The sequence below is a fragment of the Phalacrocorax aristotelis genome, chromosome 26 (genome assembly GCF_949628215.1).
Source record: "Phalacrocorax aristotelis chromosome 26, bGulAri2.1, whole genome shotgun sequence".
Lineage (NCBI taxonomy): Eukaryota > Metazoa > Chordata > Aves > Suliformes > Phalacrocoracidae > Phalacrocorax > Phalacrocorax aristotelis.
The window spans coordinates 1,236,015-1,250,657 of NC_134301.1; positions in this window are offsets into that span (position 1 = coordinate 1,236,015).

The following is a 14,643-nucleotide window of genomic DNA, read 5'->3' on the forward strand; positions in this document are numbered from 1 at the left end:
AAGTTGCCACCTCCAGTCTCTCAGAACTCCTACCCACCTTTTAGGCATTTCGAGCACCTAAAATCCAGCCTTTGGGTGATGCTGAGCCATTAAAGCCACTATTTTGGGAGCAGGTTGGAACTGTGACTCTCCAGAGACTAAAAATTGGGATTTTTTACCCTCATGGGAGTGAAGGATTGGCTGGATCAGGCCTGGGGGTGGGTGTCTGAAGGGGACACACTGCGGGAGCACTTTGGGGGCACAGAGGGGTGTCCCCTGCTGATTTGGACACCTTGAGGAGAAAGCTGATGCCTCCAGGGATGGTTCATCCACACCCCACGCACACCTCCTCGGGGGACAACCCGGCCCCTGGAGCTGCTGGCCTCTCCCCGGCGCCTACCTGCTGCCCCCAACCAGACCCTCAAATAGCGGGGAAATCCCTTATTTCTGCCGGTGAGCGTTTCCCCAGGGCTGGAGCCAGTGTGGGACCAGCAGCAGGACCCCGGGGCCCTGAGCAACCTTTCCTGGCCTTGAGGAAACCCCATGAGATGCTGGGAGCAGGGAGTCATCCCCTAAACGAGGGGCACTACCCAACCCGTGCAATCACGGCGCTGGCAGTTTGGCGGCCGTGCTGGTGTCTGGGGAGATGCTGAGATGCTGAACTCATCCAGGAGCTCCAAGGACTCATCCGTGGCTTCGTGCCTTGACTTGGTCTTCAAGCTGGGCCAGGGGCCAGGGCTCTCGGGGATGATTCATCCCCACGCAGGCGATTTTGGGATATAAAAAGGAAGGACCCACCCAACTGAAAGGGGAGCTGTTCCCCATGGATGACCCCGCTGGAACAGGGTCCAGCTGCAGCATCCCGCTCTGGAGCAGCTCCTTGGGGCGAGACGAGCCTCTGAACCCCCGCCAAGAGAGACAAGGGAATTAAAAATAAGGTTAAAAAAAAAAAAAAAAAGGAAGGAAAGGGGCCAATGCAACATTCCCAACCCGTTGCTGACATGTCGGGTCCTGCCACATCAGAGGGTTGGCTGCCGGCCTGGAGGAGCCCCAGTGCCGGTGGGAGGAGAGTCCCCACGTCCCACGAGCCGCTGCCGTGCAGGAGGGGAGCACCCGGGCAGGGACCCAGCTGTGGGGCTGGAGTGAGGGAGAGTGGGGGGCACGGGGGGAAAGGGTGCTGGGAGGTGGGGTGGTGGGGCCTTGGAGGAAGAGAGGGAGGGAAAAGAGAGAGAAAGGGTGGGGGGAAGAGGGAAAAAAGGAAAGGAAAAGGAGAGAAAGAAGAAAGAAAGAAAGAAAGAAAAAATGGAGAAGGAAGGGAAGGGAAGGGAAGGGAAGGGAAGGGAAGGGAAGGGAAGGGAAGGGAAGGGAAGGGAAGGGAAGGGAAGGGAAGGGAAGGGAAGGAAGGGAAGGGAAGGGAAGGGGAGGGAAGGGAAGGGAAGGGAAGGGAAGGGAAGGGAAGGGAAGGGAAGGGAAGGGAAGGGAAGGGAAGGGAAGGGAAGGGAAGGGAAGGAAGGGAAGGGAAGGGAAGGAGAGGGAAGGGAAGGGAAGGGGAGGGAAGGGAAGGGAAGGGAAGGGAAGGGAAGGGAAGGGAAGGGAAGGGAAGGGAAGGGAAGGGGAGGGGAGGGAAGGGAAGGGAAGGGAAGGGAAGGGAAGGGAAGGGAAGGGAAGGGAAGGGAAGGGAAGGGAAGGGAAGGGAAGGAAGGGAAGGGAAGGGAAGGGAAGGGAAGGGAAGGGAGGAAGGGAAGGGAAGGGAAGGGAAGGGAAGGGAAGGGAAGGGAAGGGAAGGGAAGGGAAGGGAAGGGAAGGGAAGGGAAGGGAAGGGAAGGGAAGGGAAGGGAAGGGAAGGGAAGGGAAGGAGAGGGAAGGGAAGGGAAGGGGAGGGAAGGGAAGGGAAGGGGAGGGAAGGGAAGGGAAGGGAAGGGAAGGGAAGGGAAGGGAAGGGAAGGGAAGGGAGGGGAGGGAAGGGGAGGGGAGGGGAGGGGAAGGGGGAGGGAAGGGGAGGGGAGGGGAGAGGAGAGGAGGAAAAGAAAAGAAAAGAAAAGAAAAGAAAAGAAAAGAAAAGAAAAGAAAAGAAAAGAAAAGAAAAGAAAAGAAAAGAAAAGAAAAGAAAAGAAAAGAAAAGAAAAGAAAAGAAAAGAAAAGAAAAGAAAAGAAAAGAAAAGAAAAGAAAAGAAAAGAAAAGAAAAGAAAAGAAAAGAAAAGAAAAGAAAAGAAAAAAGAAAAGAAAAGAAAAGAAAAGAAAAGAAAAGAAAAGAAAAGAAAAGAAAAGAAAAGAAAAGAAAAGAAAAGAAAAGAAAAGAAAAGAAAAGAAAAGAAAAGAAAAGAAAAGAAAAGAAAAGATAATTTGATTTCCCAAGAAAGACTCCTGAACGCGACACTGCGATTCCCAGTCTCAGAGGTCACTTCTCGGTCTGATTCAACATACAGAAATAAGAGAGAAAAATCTCCCTTTGTGTAATTTCATGCCATTTAAAAAAGAAAACCACCAAAGAACAACCCAACTTTTGGGTTTTTCCCTTCATTTTGGGGAGGGTTTTTCCCCTCCAGAGATAAAGGAGCAGAACAAAAGGTTCTGCTGGAGGTTGCTCAGGGCTTCTGGGGCCGGGACCCACCCCGCACCTGGGAGAGGGCTGGGGTGGGGCTCCTGTGCCAGGATGGGTCCCACCACCCCACATGGCTGCGGAGCCCCAGGTAGACACGCCAGCACATGGACCTTCCCTGGGGTGGTTATGCCTGAGCCGGACAAAACCCTGGCGGCGTTTCTGGGTTCCTCCTTGACAGGAGGCAGATTTTAGGCAAATCCAAGAAAAAAAATACCACTTTCCAGCGATGCCTGGCAATGGCTTCAAACAGCACCTAGAAAAAAACCCCATGGCTCATTCAGTTAAATACCATGGACCAGATGAGTGTGGGGACATGGCAGGGAGGGAATTCAGCAATTCATCTGCAAACCAGCCCGCCTTGGACAACGCTGTCCCCAGACAGGCTGGCGTCCGTGCCAGTGCCACACAGGGTGCCCAGCGCCATCCGAGATGCTGCTGGCACCCGCCTGGCTCTCCCAGCTCCTCCCCGCCAGCAGCTCACATCTGCCAGCCTTCTGCAGATGTTTGAAGCCCCAGGGCATCTCCGTCAGCGCTGGGGTCTTCTGACCACTAGCGAAGTCAGCAGCTTGGCTAAGTCCCTATGGGCTCTACCATGAGCCTGGCACCTGTGTAGGCATCTACGTATAGATATATACCTGCACTGAGGCACCAACATAGAGACCTCCGTGAAGACTTGGCCAACGGACAAGTGCAGCAGAAGCACAGCAGGACTCGGCAGTCGCTTGGCCAGGCAAGAAATGGATGGATGGCATGCAATGTCCTGGAGGAAACGTCTCTTTGTTTCTCTCTGCACCCGAAGAAAGGCAATTTTTGTTTTCCATCTGGCTCAAGAAAAGAATCGTGTGGCTCCCACGCAGTGCCCAACCTCCCCGCTGAGCCCCAAAATGAGCCTCTCCTGAAGGCCACCTTGGGCGTGATGGTGGGGGTCCAGCAACAGCCACAATTCCCCACGGTGGCCAAGCAGCTCTTGACCTCTACGTCTTGAGCAGGCTTCAAAAAATAAAGAAGTGGAGCAAACCCAGAAACAAAAAAGTCACTGATTTGTGAAGAAAACCCTGAAGAAGAAACCCAATGGGATGGGGACGCAGAGAACCACCTCCCATCGTTGGAAATGGAAACCACTCCTGGCCCTGGCCCAGATCTTCGCTCTTTCTCCATGAATTCGCACCAGAACCATTTTGGGTTTTCAACATATCATTTCCCCATGGCTCCGCGTGTCGCTGCCAGCCACATGTGGGCCTCGGCCCCTTTCTTTGGAGAATTGACCCAAAAATGTGGGGCCTCCGGTGACTCAGCATTGAGCCTTGGGTCGGGGCAGGATGGAAAATCCCTCCCTGGGACCTTCCGTCCGAGTGGGGAGAGGCTGGGATGTGATTTGGGGGCTGGGCTGGTCCCCAGCCTGTGCTGATGTTAGTGAAATCACTGAGTTTCAGTTCAAAAATAGGAGGTTCGGGGTGGGGGGGGGCTCTCGTGCAGGAGTTGCATCGTGCACAAGAAGGAGAAAATTGAAAATTCATGGTTTTCGGGAGAAATAAGAAGATTCATCCATTGTGGTGATGTGGATGGGCCCCAGGATGGCACAGGGGAGCGTCCTGGGCTGCGAGAGCCACGGAAGCATCTCGAGATCTCTGAGGACCTTCTTCCCTTGCCCACCACCTCTCCCACCACCCTCCAGGCGAGCAGCTGGTGTCCCACGAGACATCAGGGTGGGGCACAGGCTCCTCTCTTTTGAGAAGAATTCAGCTCAATTCCGTTCAAAGCAGAGGCACTCCAGGGCTCACATGGACCGCACCGAAGCGGGACTCACTCCTGAAAAAGGCAAGAGATGGGCTCAGCTCCGCTTCCAGAGGGAAACTGAGGCAGGGAGCTGGCTGCTGGGGAGGGGAAGGAGGCATCCACCCGCTCCGCCGGCCAGCCTGCCCGCCAGCATCTTCCCAGCGAGGACAAGCAGGACAACGGGTCCTGCTCGCCTGGATCCGGATCCCACCTGGCTTCGGAAAGTCCCTCCCTCGGTGGCATCTGCACCGGCCATCCATAACGTCCGACTCTGGGCGAAGTCAAACACCCACTTAATTAAACTCCAGGAGAGGACGGAGACGCAGCCGGCTCCGGCTCCGCTCCCCCGAGGCATCGCTCATGCCCACGATGATAGTAAGCGGCTTTAATATTGAAATATGTGCCATTTAAGAAACTGAAGCCATCCCCGTGCAAAAAATAAAACAACTTTTAGCTTGATAAAAGATACAGAGAGTAAATACATTAATAGGAGGTAATTGAAAACTCATGGGTAATCTTTAAGCGATCATGAACTTCATCCGTCGGGATGCTCGGGTGTATATACTGCTCCGGCCGACTCGCTACGGCTTTTACAAATCACAGCCCGGGTGTTTTATGGTGCTGGGTCTCGGAGTGTAACAGCGATGTCATATTTAGATTTCTAATTATATTTCGAGATGCTTCAGTGGCTTTTCCTGCACGGGGAGCTGAACAAGGCGGGGAATTGCGGAGAGGAGCAAACCAGTCATGAGCCATAAAAGAGAGAGAGGACAAGGTATCACCTAATGGAAAAGATCAAGATGTTCCCTCTCCTCTTCCCGGGCTGCCTGATATTAATATGCCGGCAGTCGGTTTGCTCCGTAAATGGACAGATGAGAAGACTGCAGTATATTTTTTTTTGCTGCTGCTGCTGCTTTGCAATTTGCTTTCCCTCCGCCGGGCAGACGCCGGCCCTGAGCAATGGCCCGTGCAGCAGAACTTGTATTCGGCGTCCTCCTCCCCTCCCGCCTCGCTCGGCAGAACGGCTCTCCCCGATGCCCGTCCTTGGGATGTGCTCCCGTGGGTGCTGGTGCAAGCACCCAGCCGGGATCCCCTCGTGAGCTGCCCCCAGGGATGAGGGGGGACACCCGTGAGTCCCCACGGGTGGGATCGGGGTGTGTTGGGGTGGGGGGACCCGGGATGGGGCAGCCCAGGAGCAGGGGGCAACCCCCAAACTCTCTACCCATGGAAACCCCCTGGGGCTTCACGCTAGAGGATGCTGCTCGTGGGTTCATGGGATGCTCTTCCTCCAGCATCCCATGGAGGAAGGCCAACAGCAGCTTCTCCACCCACCCATCCATCCATCCATCCATCCATCCATCCATCCATCCATCCATCCATCCGTCCGTCCGTCCCTGCCTCACTTCACCTTTCCATCACCGTCTCCCGCAGCCCGGGTGAAATTCATGACGCTAAGGGAGGTGTAAATCTCCCGCAGCCCCAGAGCTCGGCCCCCAGCCCCGTCCCCCAGCTCGGCCGGGCTGGAGCTGCGGCGGAGGAGACCCGAGCAGCCCCCTCTGCCCCAGGCAGCGCTTTCCAGCCGCCGCCGCCGCCGGGCCCCGGCTCTCCGCGTCTCCCTGCCCTGGTTGGCAGAGGCTCGGCAATCCTGCGGGGAGCGGGACATAAATCTAGAGGTCAGAGCTAATACCCATTAACAAGCAACGCTGCTTGTAGGTGATTGCAAGGGATTCTTTATAAGGCTTTTGTAGATGAATGGACTGCCTGCAGCCATAAATACACTGATCCACGGCCTCCTGCCTCCGGCACCGGTGCTCTGACTATGCTCGACTTGTTTCCTTAAGGTTTCCTACCCGGCTGGAGGGATGATTATGGGTCAGAGCTCCCCCTAATGCGGGATGCTCTGCAAACCTCTTGGTTGGGGGCAAACGTGTCCCGTTCCCCCCCCCACCCCCCCCCCGAGTGTCCCCATGAGCCTGGAGGGACCAAATGTACCGCCGAGGTGATGCTGCTGCGCCGCGGGTACCATTTCCTCAGCACCCCTTTGGGAACTGGGGGGCGGGACCATCCGGAGCGATGCTGGGTGGGGGAAATCCCACGGGAAACGGTCCAGCTCGGGAATCCTTTTGGAAAACCATATTAAAAGGAAGGGTGAGTGGAAATTGGGGTGGAGGAGGCACAGCGAGCCCTTTGCACGCTTATCCTGGCGTTTCTTGCTTGTACCAGCAAGTGATTGGGCGCAAGGGCTGCATCCTTGATCCTGAACCTGAGACCATCTTTCCCTAAGGAGCTTTTTAGCCCAGCACGAGCGGCTCTGGCTGGAAATTTCACCCCCTCCCACCCCGATAAACACGTTCATAAATTTCGAGGCAGGGACGGGTGTTTGCAGGAGCCGCTGAACGTGCTGCTGAGCCCTCTTTCGGTTTGAGGACGTAATGGGGGGAAACAGGAAAGCAGAGGTGGGAAACATCACCCCGACTCCGACGGGTTCATCTTCCCCCTGGGAAATAAATGGGATAGGAGAGGAGCATCCCAGGAGGGAAAGCCCTTGCCTTGGTTTTATCCAAGGCCGTATGTGAGTCCAAACGCCGGGGATCTGCTCACCTTGCTGTGGAGCTGCCGGCATCGCCAGCTCCGGGCAGACCCAGCTCTGGGTGCAGGGTGGCCGGCGCCACCTGGTTTTGCCTTTTGATTTGTATTCATTTTGTGAGGTTTTGTTCATTTTTAAGCCCCGCGTGAGCCTGTCCCACCCTCCCTCTGCTCCAGCCAGCACCGTGCACGGAAATCTTCCATTTAGTGTATTCCTGAAGCTTGGAAATAGGAAGAGAGGGATGCAAAAAAAGACCAAACCCTCTCCAACGCTCTGAGACCTGGCTCCCCACGCCGCTGCCGTGGGGAGGTGGGAGGGGACGCGAGGAGCCACCAGATCCAGACAATTCCCAGTCCCGCCAGCCGCCCTTTCCGGTGCCAAACAAATAAATAAGGCAAAGAGAGAAAGACGGAGCTGACAAAGAGCCCCGGAGGGAGCCAAACCCGCGCCGGGCAGCCCCGGGAGCACAAAGGCGATCTCGCCCTGTGCAAAATGCATCACGGCCACGCAGCCCTGGGTAAATACAGGGAATTTATGGCTCCTTCTCCCCGCCGTCGCCCTGCAACCCAACCGCCTCTTTGCATCCCCCTGAACTCCGGCAGGAGTTTAACCGCATCTTTCCCAGGCGCTGCTGGGAGCGGGATTGGATCGCTCCCACCACACGGCTCCTCCGCACGCCTCTGGTAAAGAAATAAAGATAAAGAAAAGCGATAAAGAAATATGGGGAGTTGGGAAAGAGCCTGGGTTTAACCCGGGGTCGTCACAAATTGAAACCCATTAAGCGAGGCGGTCAAAATCCTTAAAAAATGGTGAATTTTGGCACTATGGTTTTGTGCTCTAGGGTGACCAAACCCAGTGGGGGTCATTCCCAGGCCCCTGTGCTCTCCCCGATGCCTCCAGCCCCAAATCCTTCTTCCTGCAGCGCCATTTTATCATTTCTGTCAGCAAAATTCAAGCTTGGAAGAAAAATTAGGGAGACTTTCCGCATTAAAGCAATCCAGCTTGCGTCTGGTAGAGCGGTGGCCCAACCCAACTGTTGCGTTGGGGCCCAACTCAACCACAAAGTCAAGGCAAGAGGCGCCCCAAGGCCACCCAATGGCAGTGTCATCATAGAATCATAGAATCTTTAAGGTTGGAAAAGATTAGGACCATCGAGTCCAACCGTCACCCCACCACACTGTGGCCCAACCCAAGCATTGAGTTGAGTGCCAAGTCAACGCAAAGTCAAAGTGAAAGACGCCCCAAGGCCCCTCGATGGCAGTGACTCCGTCCCGCCACGCCGTGAGGGACTTGCTCCTCGCTCTCAAGGGTCTGAGGCTCAGACCTCAAGGCCTCAGGAGCTTATTTGCTGCCCAAACACGATGCTCAGCCCTTAATGGTGTTGAAAGAAAGCGAGCAAAGAGGTCCCTCGTGCAAACGTCTTCCAGGTGGACTTGGCCAGTGGAGATGTCCATGGTCAATCCTCACCTTTCCTCTGGCTGTAGAGAGGAGAAAAAACAGGACCAAAACACTGGGGGGGGGTCACTGGAATCTCACAAAGCTCAGTTTTGCTGGGATGCTCTGGTTCGAGGGAAGCCAGCAGAGCAAAGCCCGCTAATACGGTTGTTACGACGAGACCGGCAACTCGTTATATTCATTAGCGACTGGGAAGAGCGAGAGGAGCAGGGACTGATGCTGCAGCGGGGAAAAATTAAGCGACGCATTAGGCGTGACTTCGGCACCGGAAGGGCTGTTGGGGGAGAGGAACAGGCGGCTGGAAGCTGTTCGGGGGGTGCGGGCAGGGGAGATGCTCCCGGCGGGGGACCCATTCGTTGAGGATGGTTGACGGGTAATGGAGCCGCACTGGGAAGGCGTCTGTCTCCAGGTCTGTGGGTCGGTGGGGGTGGTTTTTTTGCCCTGAACCCCTCCCAAAACGGTGCTCTCTGGGGGGAACAAAGACATCAGGGCACGTTGGTGTGATTTTTGCATCCTAAAATTAACTGGTTATGGGTGAAAATATCTATTTGCAACAGATATTGGGGGGGGGGGGGTATGTTCATTCATTTTGCTCAGCCCCCCCAAATTCTCTTGCTTTCCTCCCCAGCACTTCCCAGGCTCAGAAAGCAAAATACCCCAAGAGGTCTGAGTGGCGAAGGTGGTATTTGCTGGGGTCTGCGGTGCCCATCAAGCCCCCAGCGCCAAACGAGGACGAGAAATGCTTCCAACACCTTCGCCGCCGCAAAGCGAGGCTACAAATAAACCACTCAAACGGACGGCTCTTGTTCTAATCACCCCATAAAATGTATTTAAGCGGCCAGCCGGAGACTTTCCAGGGCTTTATTTATCTATTTATTATTGCGGCTGACCGGAGCATCCTTCTCCTAAAGAGCCCGGTGCCAAGTGCCGTGAGTTATGCAAAGGCAGGAGGGGAGCGATCGGGGAAGCACCGCTGTAACTCACGCCGGGAGCCCGGCCGTGGGGATTCTGGGGGGAAAGGGGCACCCCAGCCGTCTCAGCAGAGGGTTTGTGCCCCCCCCATGACCCCACGGGCCGTTTTCAGGGCAGGAAATCAGCTCTAGTGAGGGTGCAATGCCCTCGTGGGGCAGGGATGCTGCCGTCTGGGAGTTTGGAGGGATGCTGGAGCCTTGAATGAGGCATTTTGGGGGTATTTTTTAGTGGAAAAGGTGTTTTCAGGCACCCATTGCCGGGTTCTGTTTGAGCTGTTCCTCCCTAAAAACCTTCTTTGGAGCATGGGTGCACAGCAGCTCCCCCGTCCCACGTCCCCTCCCCGATTCTGGCATCTCCCACCCAGGCCCTTGGTTGGGGTGTGGTGAAGGGATGCTCCGATGTGGGGATGGGATGCTCCGACGTGGGGATGGGATGCTCCGACGTGGGGATGGGATGCTCCGACGTGGGGATGGGATGCTCCGACGTGGGGATGGGATGATCCAATGTGGGGATGGGATGCTCCGACGTGGCGATGGGATGCTCCGATGTGGCGATGGGAAGCTCTGATGTGGGGATGGGATGCTCCGACATGGGGATGGGATGCTCCGATGTGGGGATGGGAGGATCCGATGTGGGGATGGGATGCTCCGACGTGGCGATGGGATGCTCCGACGTGGGGATGGGATGCTCCGACGTGGGGATGGGATGCTCCGACGTGGCGATGGGATGCTCCGACATGGGGATGGGATGCTCCGACGTGGGGATGGGAGGATCCGACGTGGGGATGGGATGCTCCGACGTGGGGATGGGAGGATCCGACGTGGGGATGGGATGCTCCGATGTGGGGATGGGATGATCCAATGTGGGGATGGGATGCTCCGATGTGGGGATGGGATGCTCCGACGTGGGGATGGGATGCTCCGATGTGGGGATGGGAGGATCCGACGTGGGGATGGGATGATCCGATGTGGGGATGGGAGGATCCGACGTGGGGATGGGATGCTCCGACGTGGGGATGGGATGATCCAATGTGGGGATGGGATGCTCCGACGTGGGGATGGGATGATCCAATGTGGGGATGGGATGCTCCGACGTGGGGATGGGAGGATCCGACATGGGGATGGGATGATCCGATGTGGGGATGGGATGCTCCGACGTGGCGATGGGATGCTCCGATGTGGGGATGGGATGCTCCGATGTGGCGATGGGATGATCCAATGTGGGGATGGGATGCTCCGACGTGGGGATGGGATGCTCCGACGTGGCGATGGGATGCTCCGACGTGGGGATGGGATGATCCAATGTGGGGATGGGAGGATCCGACGTGGGGATGGGAGGATCCGACATGGGGATGGGATGCTCCGACGTGGCGATGGGATGCTCCGATGTGGGGATGGGATGCTCCGATGTGGCGATGGGATGCTCCGACGTGGGGATGGGATGATCCAATGTGGGGATGGGATGATCCAATGTGGCGATGGGATGCTCCGACGTGGGGATGGGATGATCCAATGTGGGGATGGGATGCTCCGACGTGGGGATGGGAGGATCCGACATGGGGATGGGATGATCCGATGTGGGGATGGGATGCTCCGACGTGGCGATGGGATGCTCCGATGTGGGGATGGGATGCTCCGATGTGGCGATGGGATGATCCAATGTGGGGATGGGATGCTCCGACGTGGGGATGGGATGCTCCGACGTGGCGATGGGATGCTCCGACGTGGGGATGGGATGATCCAATGTGGGGATGGGAGGATCCGACGTGGGGATGGGAGGATCCGACATGGGGATGGGATGCTCCGACGTGGCGATGGGATGCTCCGATGTGGGGATGGGATGCTCCGATGTGGGGATGGGATGATCCGATGTGGGGATGGGATGCTCCGATGTGGGGATGGGATGCTCCGACGTGGGGATGGGATGCTCCGATGTGGGGATGGGAGGATCCGACTTGGGGATGGGATGCTCCGACGTGGGGATGGGATGCTCCGACGTGGGGATGGGATGCTCCGATGTGGGGATGGGAGGATCCGACTTGGGGATGGGATGCTCCGATGTGGGGATGGGAGGATCCGACTTGGGGATGGGATGCTCCGATGTGGGGATGGGATGCTCCGACGTGGGGATGGGATGCTCCGACGTGGGGATGGGATGCTCCGATGTGGCGATGGGATGCTCCGATGTGGGGATGGGATGCTCCGACGTGGCGATGGGATGCTCCGATGTGGGGATGGGATGCTCCGACGTGGGGATGGGATGATCCAATGTGGGGATGGGATGCTCCGATGTGGCGATGGGATGCTCCGACGTGGGGATGGGATGCTCCGATGTGGGGATGGGATGCTCCGACGTGGGGATGGGATGCTCCGATGTGGGGATGGGAGGATCCGACTTGGGGATGGGATGCTCCGATGTGGGGATGGGAGGATCCGACTTGGGGATGGGATGCTCTGATGTGGGGATGGGATGCTCCGATGTGGGGATGGGATGCTCCGACGTGGGGATGGGATCCTCCGACGTGGGGATGGGATGCTCCGACCTGTCCTCCAGCAGCCAAACCCCTGCCCTTGCCACACACCCGCCTCTTTCCGCCTCTGATCTCAGCCCCTGCAGCCTCTGCAATCCTCTCCTCCCCGCTCCCTCGCCTTTGAGCTCCTGCCAAGGGGTGGTTTCCTTCGGGGGGCCACGGCCCCGCCTGGGCCAGGTGCTGCGGCGCCGGGAGCACACAGCGAGAGGCAAAACCCCATCCCCTTCCCACCTTTGCAGCCCCTGCGCCAGCAGAGCCCACCGCGGAGCATTGCTGGTGGTTAGGGCTGCCCCAGCTTGCGACTGGGGGGATGCAACTGCAGTCTGGGGGATGCATTTGCAATCTGGGGGATGCATTTGCAATCTGGAGATGCAATTTGGGGGATGCAACTGCGGTTTGGGAGATGGATTTGCAAGCAGGGGGTGCATTTGCAATCTGGGGGATGCAACTGCAATTTGGGGGGTGCAATTTGGGGGATGAAGTTGCAATTTGGGGAATGCAACTGCAGTTTGGGGGACGCATTTGCAATCTGGGGATCCAATTTGGGGGGGTGCATTTGCAATCTGGAGGACGCAACTGCAACTGGGGGACGCAACTGCAATCTAGGGGTGCAATCTGGGGGATGAAGTTGCAATCTGGGGGATGCAACTGCAGTTTGGGGGATGCATTTGCAATCTGGGGATGCAACTGCAATCTAGGGGTGCAATTTGGGGGATGCAACTGCAGTTTGGGGGATGCATTTGCAATTCGGGGGATGCAACTGCAATCTAGGGGTGCAATTTGGGGGATGCAGTTGCAATTTGGGGGATGCAACTGCAGTTTGGGGGATGCATTTGCAATCAGGGGGTGCATTTGCAACCTGGGGGATGCAACTGCAATCTGGGGGTGCAATGTGGGGGATGCAGTTGCAATTCGGGGGATGCGAGTGTTGGAAATGCAATTGCATTTCACGGTGCAGCTGCATTTTGTTGTTGCACTTGCAGTTGGGGGGGGGGCAGCTGCAACCTGGGGGGTGTGTGATTGCACTTTGAAGACGCAGTTGCGTTTTGGGGGTGCAGCGGGAAGCTTGGTGGCAGCACAGAGGCAGCCCCCCCACCCCAGCACCCTTGGGTGGTCCCCGGAGGTGGGAGCAGCTGCAGAGCCCCCCTGGCACCCGCGTGTCCCCACACGCAGCACCCACCTCGCTCCCCCCCTGGGGAGGGCAGCAGGTAGCTCCTGGTGGAGGCAGGGCACTGGGCTGAACTGGGTGGACTGGGAGCGTTGCCTCTTGGGGAAACCGGTTATTTTGGGCTCTTTTGGGCCCTTTTCCCTCCCCAGCCCTGCCCGTGGGCTCATCCCCCCCCCCCGGCCGCTCCGGGAGCTGATCTGGCCGAAATAGAAGCCAAAAAACCCATCACATCCCGCTCCCCCCAGTTCCCACCCCCCATCCTCCTGCCTTCACCCTTCCCATCCCCCCCAAAAAGTGGGACCAGCACCACATCCCCCCACCAAGACTTTTTTTTCCATCAGAAAAGGGATGCTCAGGCTCAGAGTGAAATCACCGTCCCCCCACCAACACCCCTTAAAAAATATCAACCCCAGCAGCCACTGTGATGTAAAAAAAACCCCTTTTCCCCACCTTTTTCCCTTTTTTCTCCCTTTTTCCCACCTTTTCCCCTTCCCCCCCTTCCCCCCCCTTTCCCCCCAACTTTTTACCTTCCCCCTCCTTTTTCCCTTTTCTCCCCCTTTTCCCTTTTTCCCCCCACTTTTTCCCTTTTTCCCCCACTTTTTCCCCTTTTCCCCCACCTTTTTCCCTTTTCCCCCACTTTTTCCCCTTTTCCCCCACCTTTTTCCCTTTTCCCCCCACTTTTTCCCCTTTTCCCCGCACTTTTTTCCCTTTTTTCTCCCTTTCCCCCCCTTTCCCCCCTTCCCCCCCTTTTTCCCTCTTCCCCCTTTCCCCCCACTTTTTACCTTTTCCCCCACTTTTTCCCTTTTTCCCCACTTTTTCCCTTTTTTCCCCCCCACCTTTTTCCCTTTTTCCCCCCCACTTTTTCCCTTCTTTCCCCCTTCCCCCCCTTTTTCCCTCTTCCCCCTTTCCCCCCACTTTTTCCCTTTTTCCCCACTTTTTCCCTTTTTTCCCCCCACCTTTTTCCCTTTTCCCCCTTTCCCCCCACTTTTTCCCTTTTTCCCCACTTTTTCCCTTTTTTCCCCCCCACTTTTTCCCTCTTCCCCCTTTCCCCCCACTTTTTTCCCTTTTTTCTCCCTTTCCCCCCCTTTCCCCCTTCCCCCCCTTTTTCCCTCTTCCCCCTTTCCCCCCACTTTTTCCCTTTTTCCCCACTTTTTCCCTTTTTTCCCCCCCACTTTTTCCCTCTTCCCCCTTTCCCCCCACTTTTTTCCCTTTTTTCTCCCTTTCCCCCCCTTTCCCCCCTTCCCCCCCTTTTTCCCTCTTCCCCCTTTCCCCCCACTTTTTTCCTTTTCCCCCACTTTTTTCCTTTTTCCCCACTTTTTCCCTTTTTTCCCCCCCACCTTTTTCCCTTTTTCCCCCCACTTTTTCCCTTCTTTCCCCCCTTCCCCCCCTTTTTCCCTCTTCCCCCTTTCCCCCCACTTTTTCCCTTTTCCCCCACTTTTTCCCTTTTTCCCCACTTTTTCCCTTTTTTCCCCCCCACCTTTTTCCCTCTTCCCCCTTTCCCCCCACTTTTTTCCCTTTTTTCTCCCTTCCCCCCCTTTCCCCCCTTCCCCCCCTTTTTCCCTCTTCCCCCTTT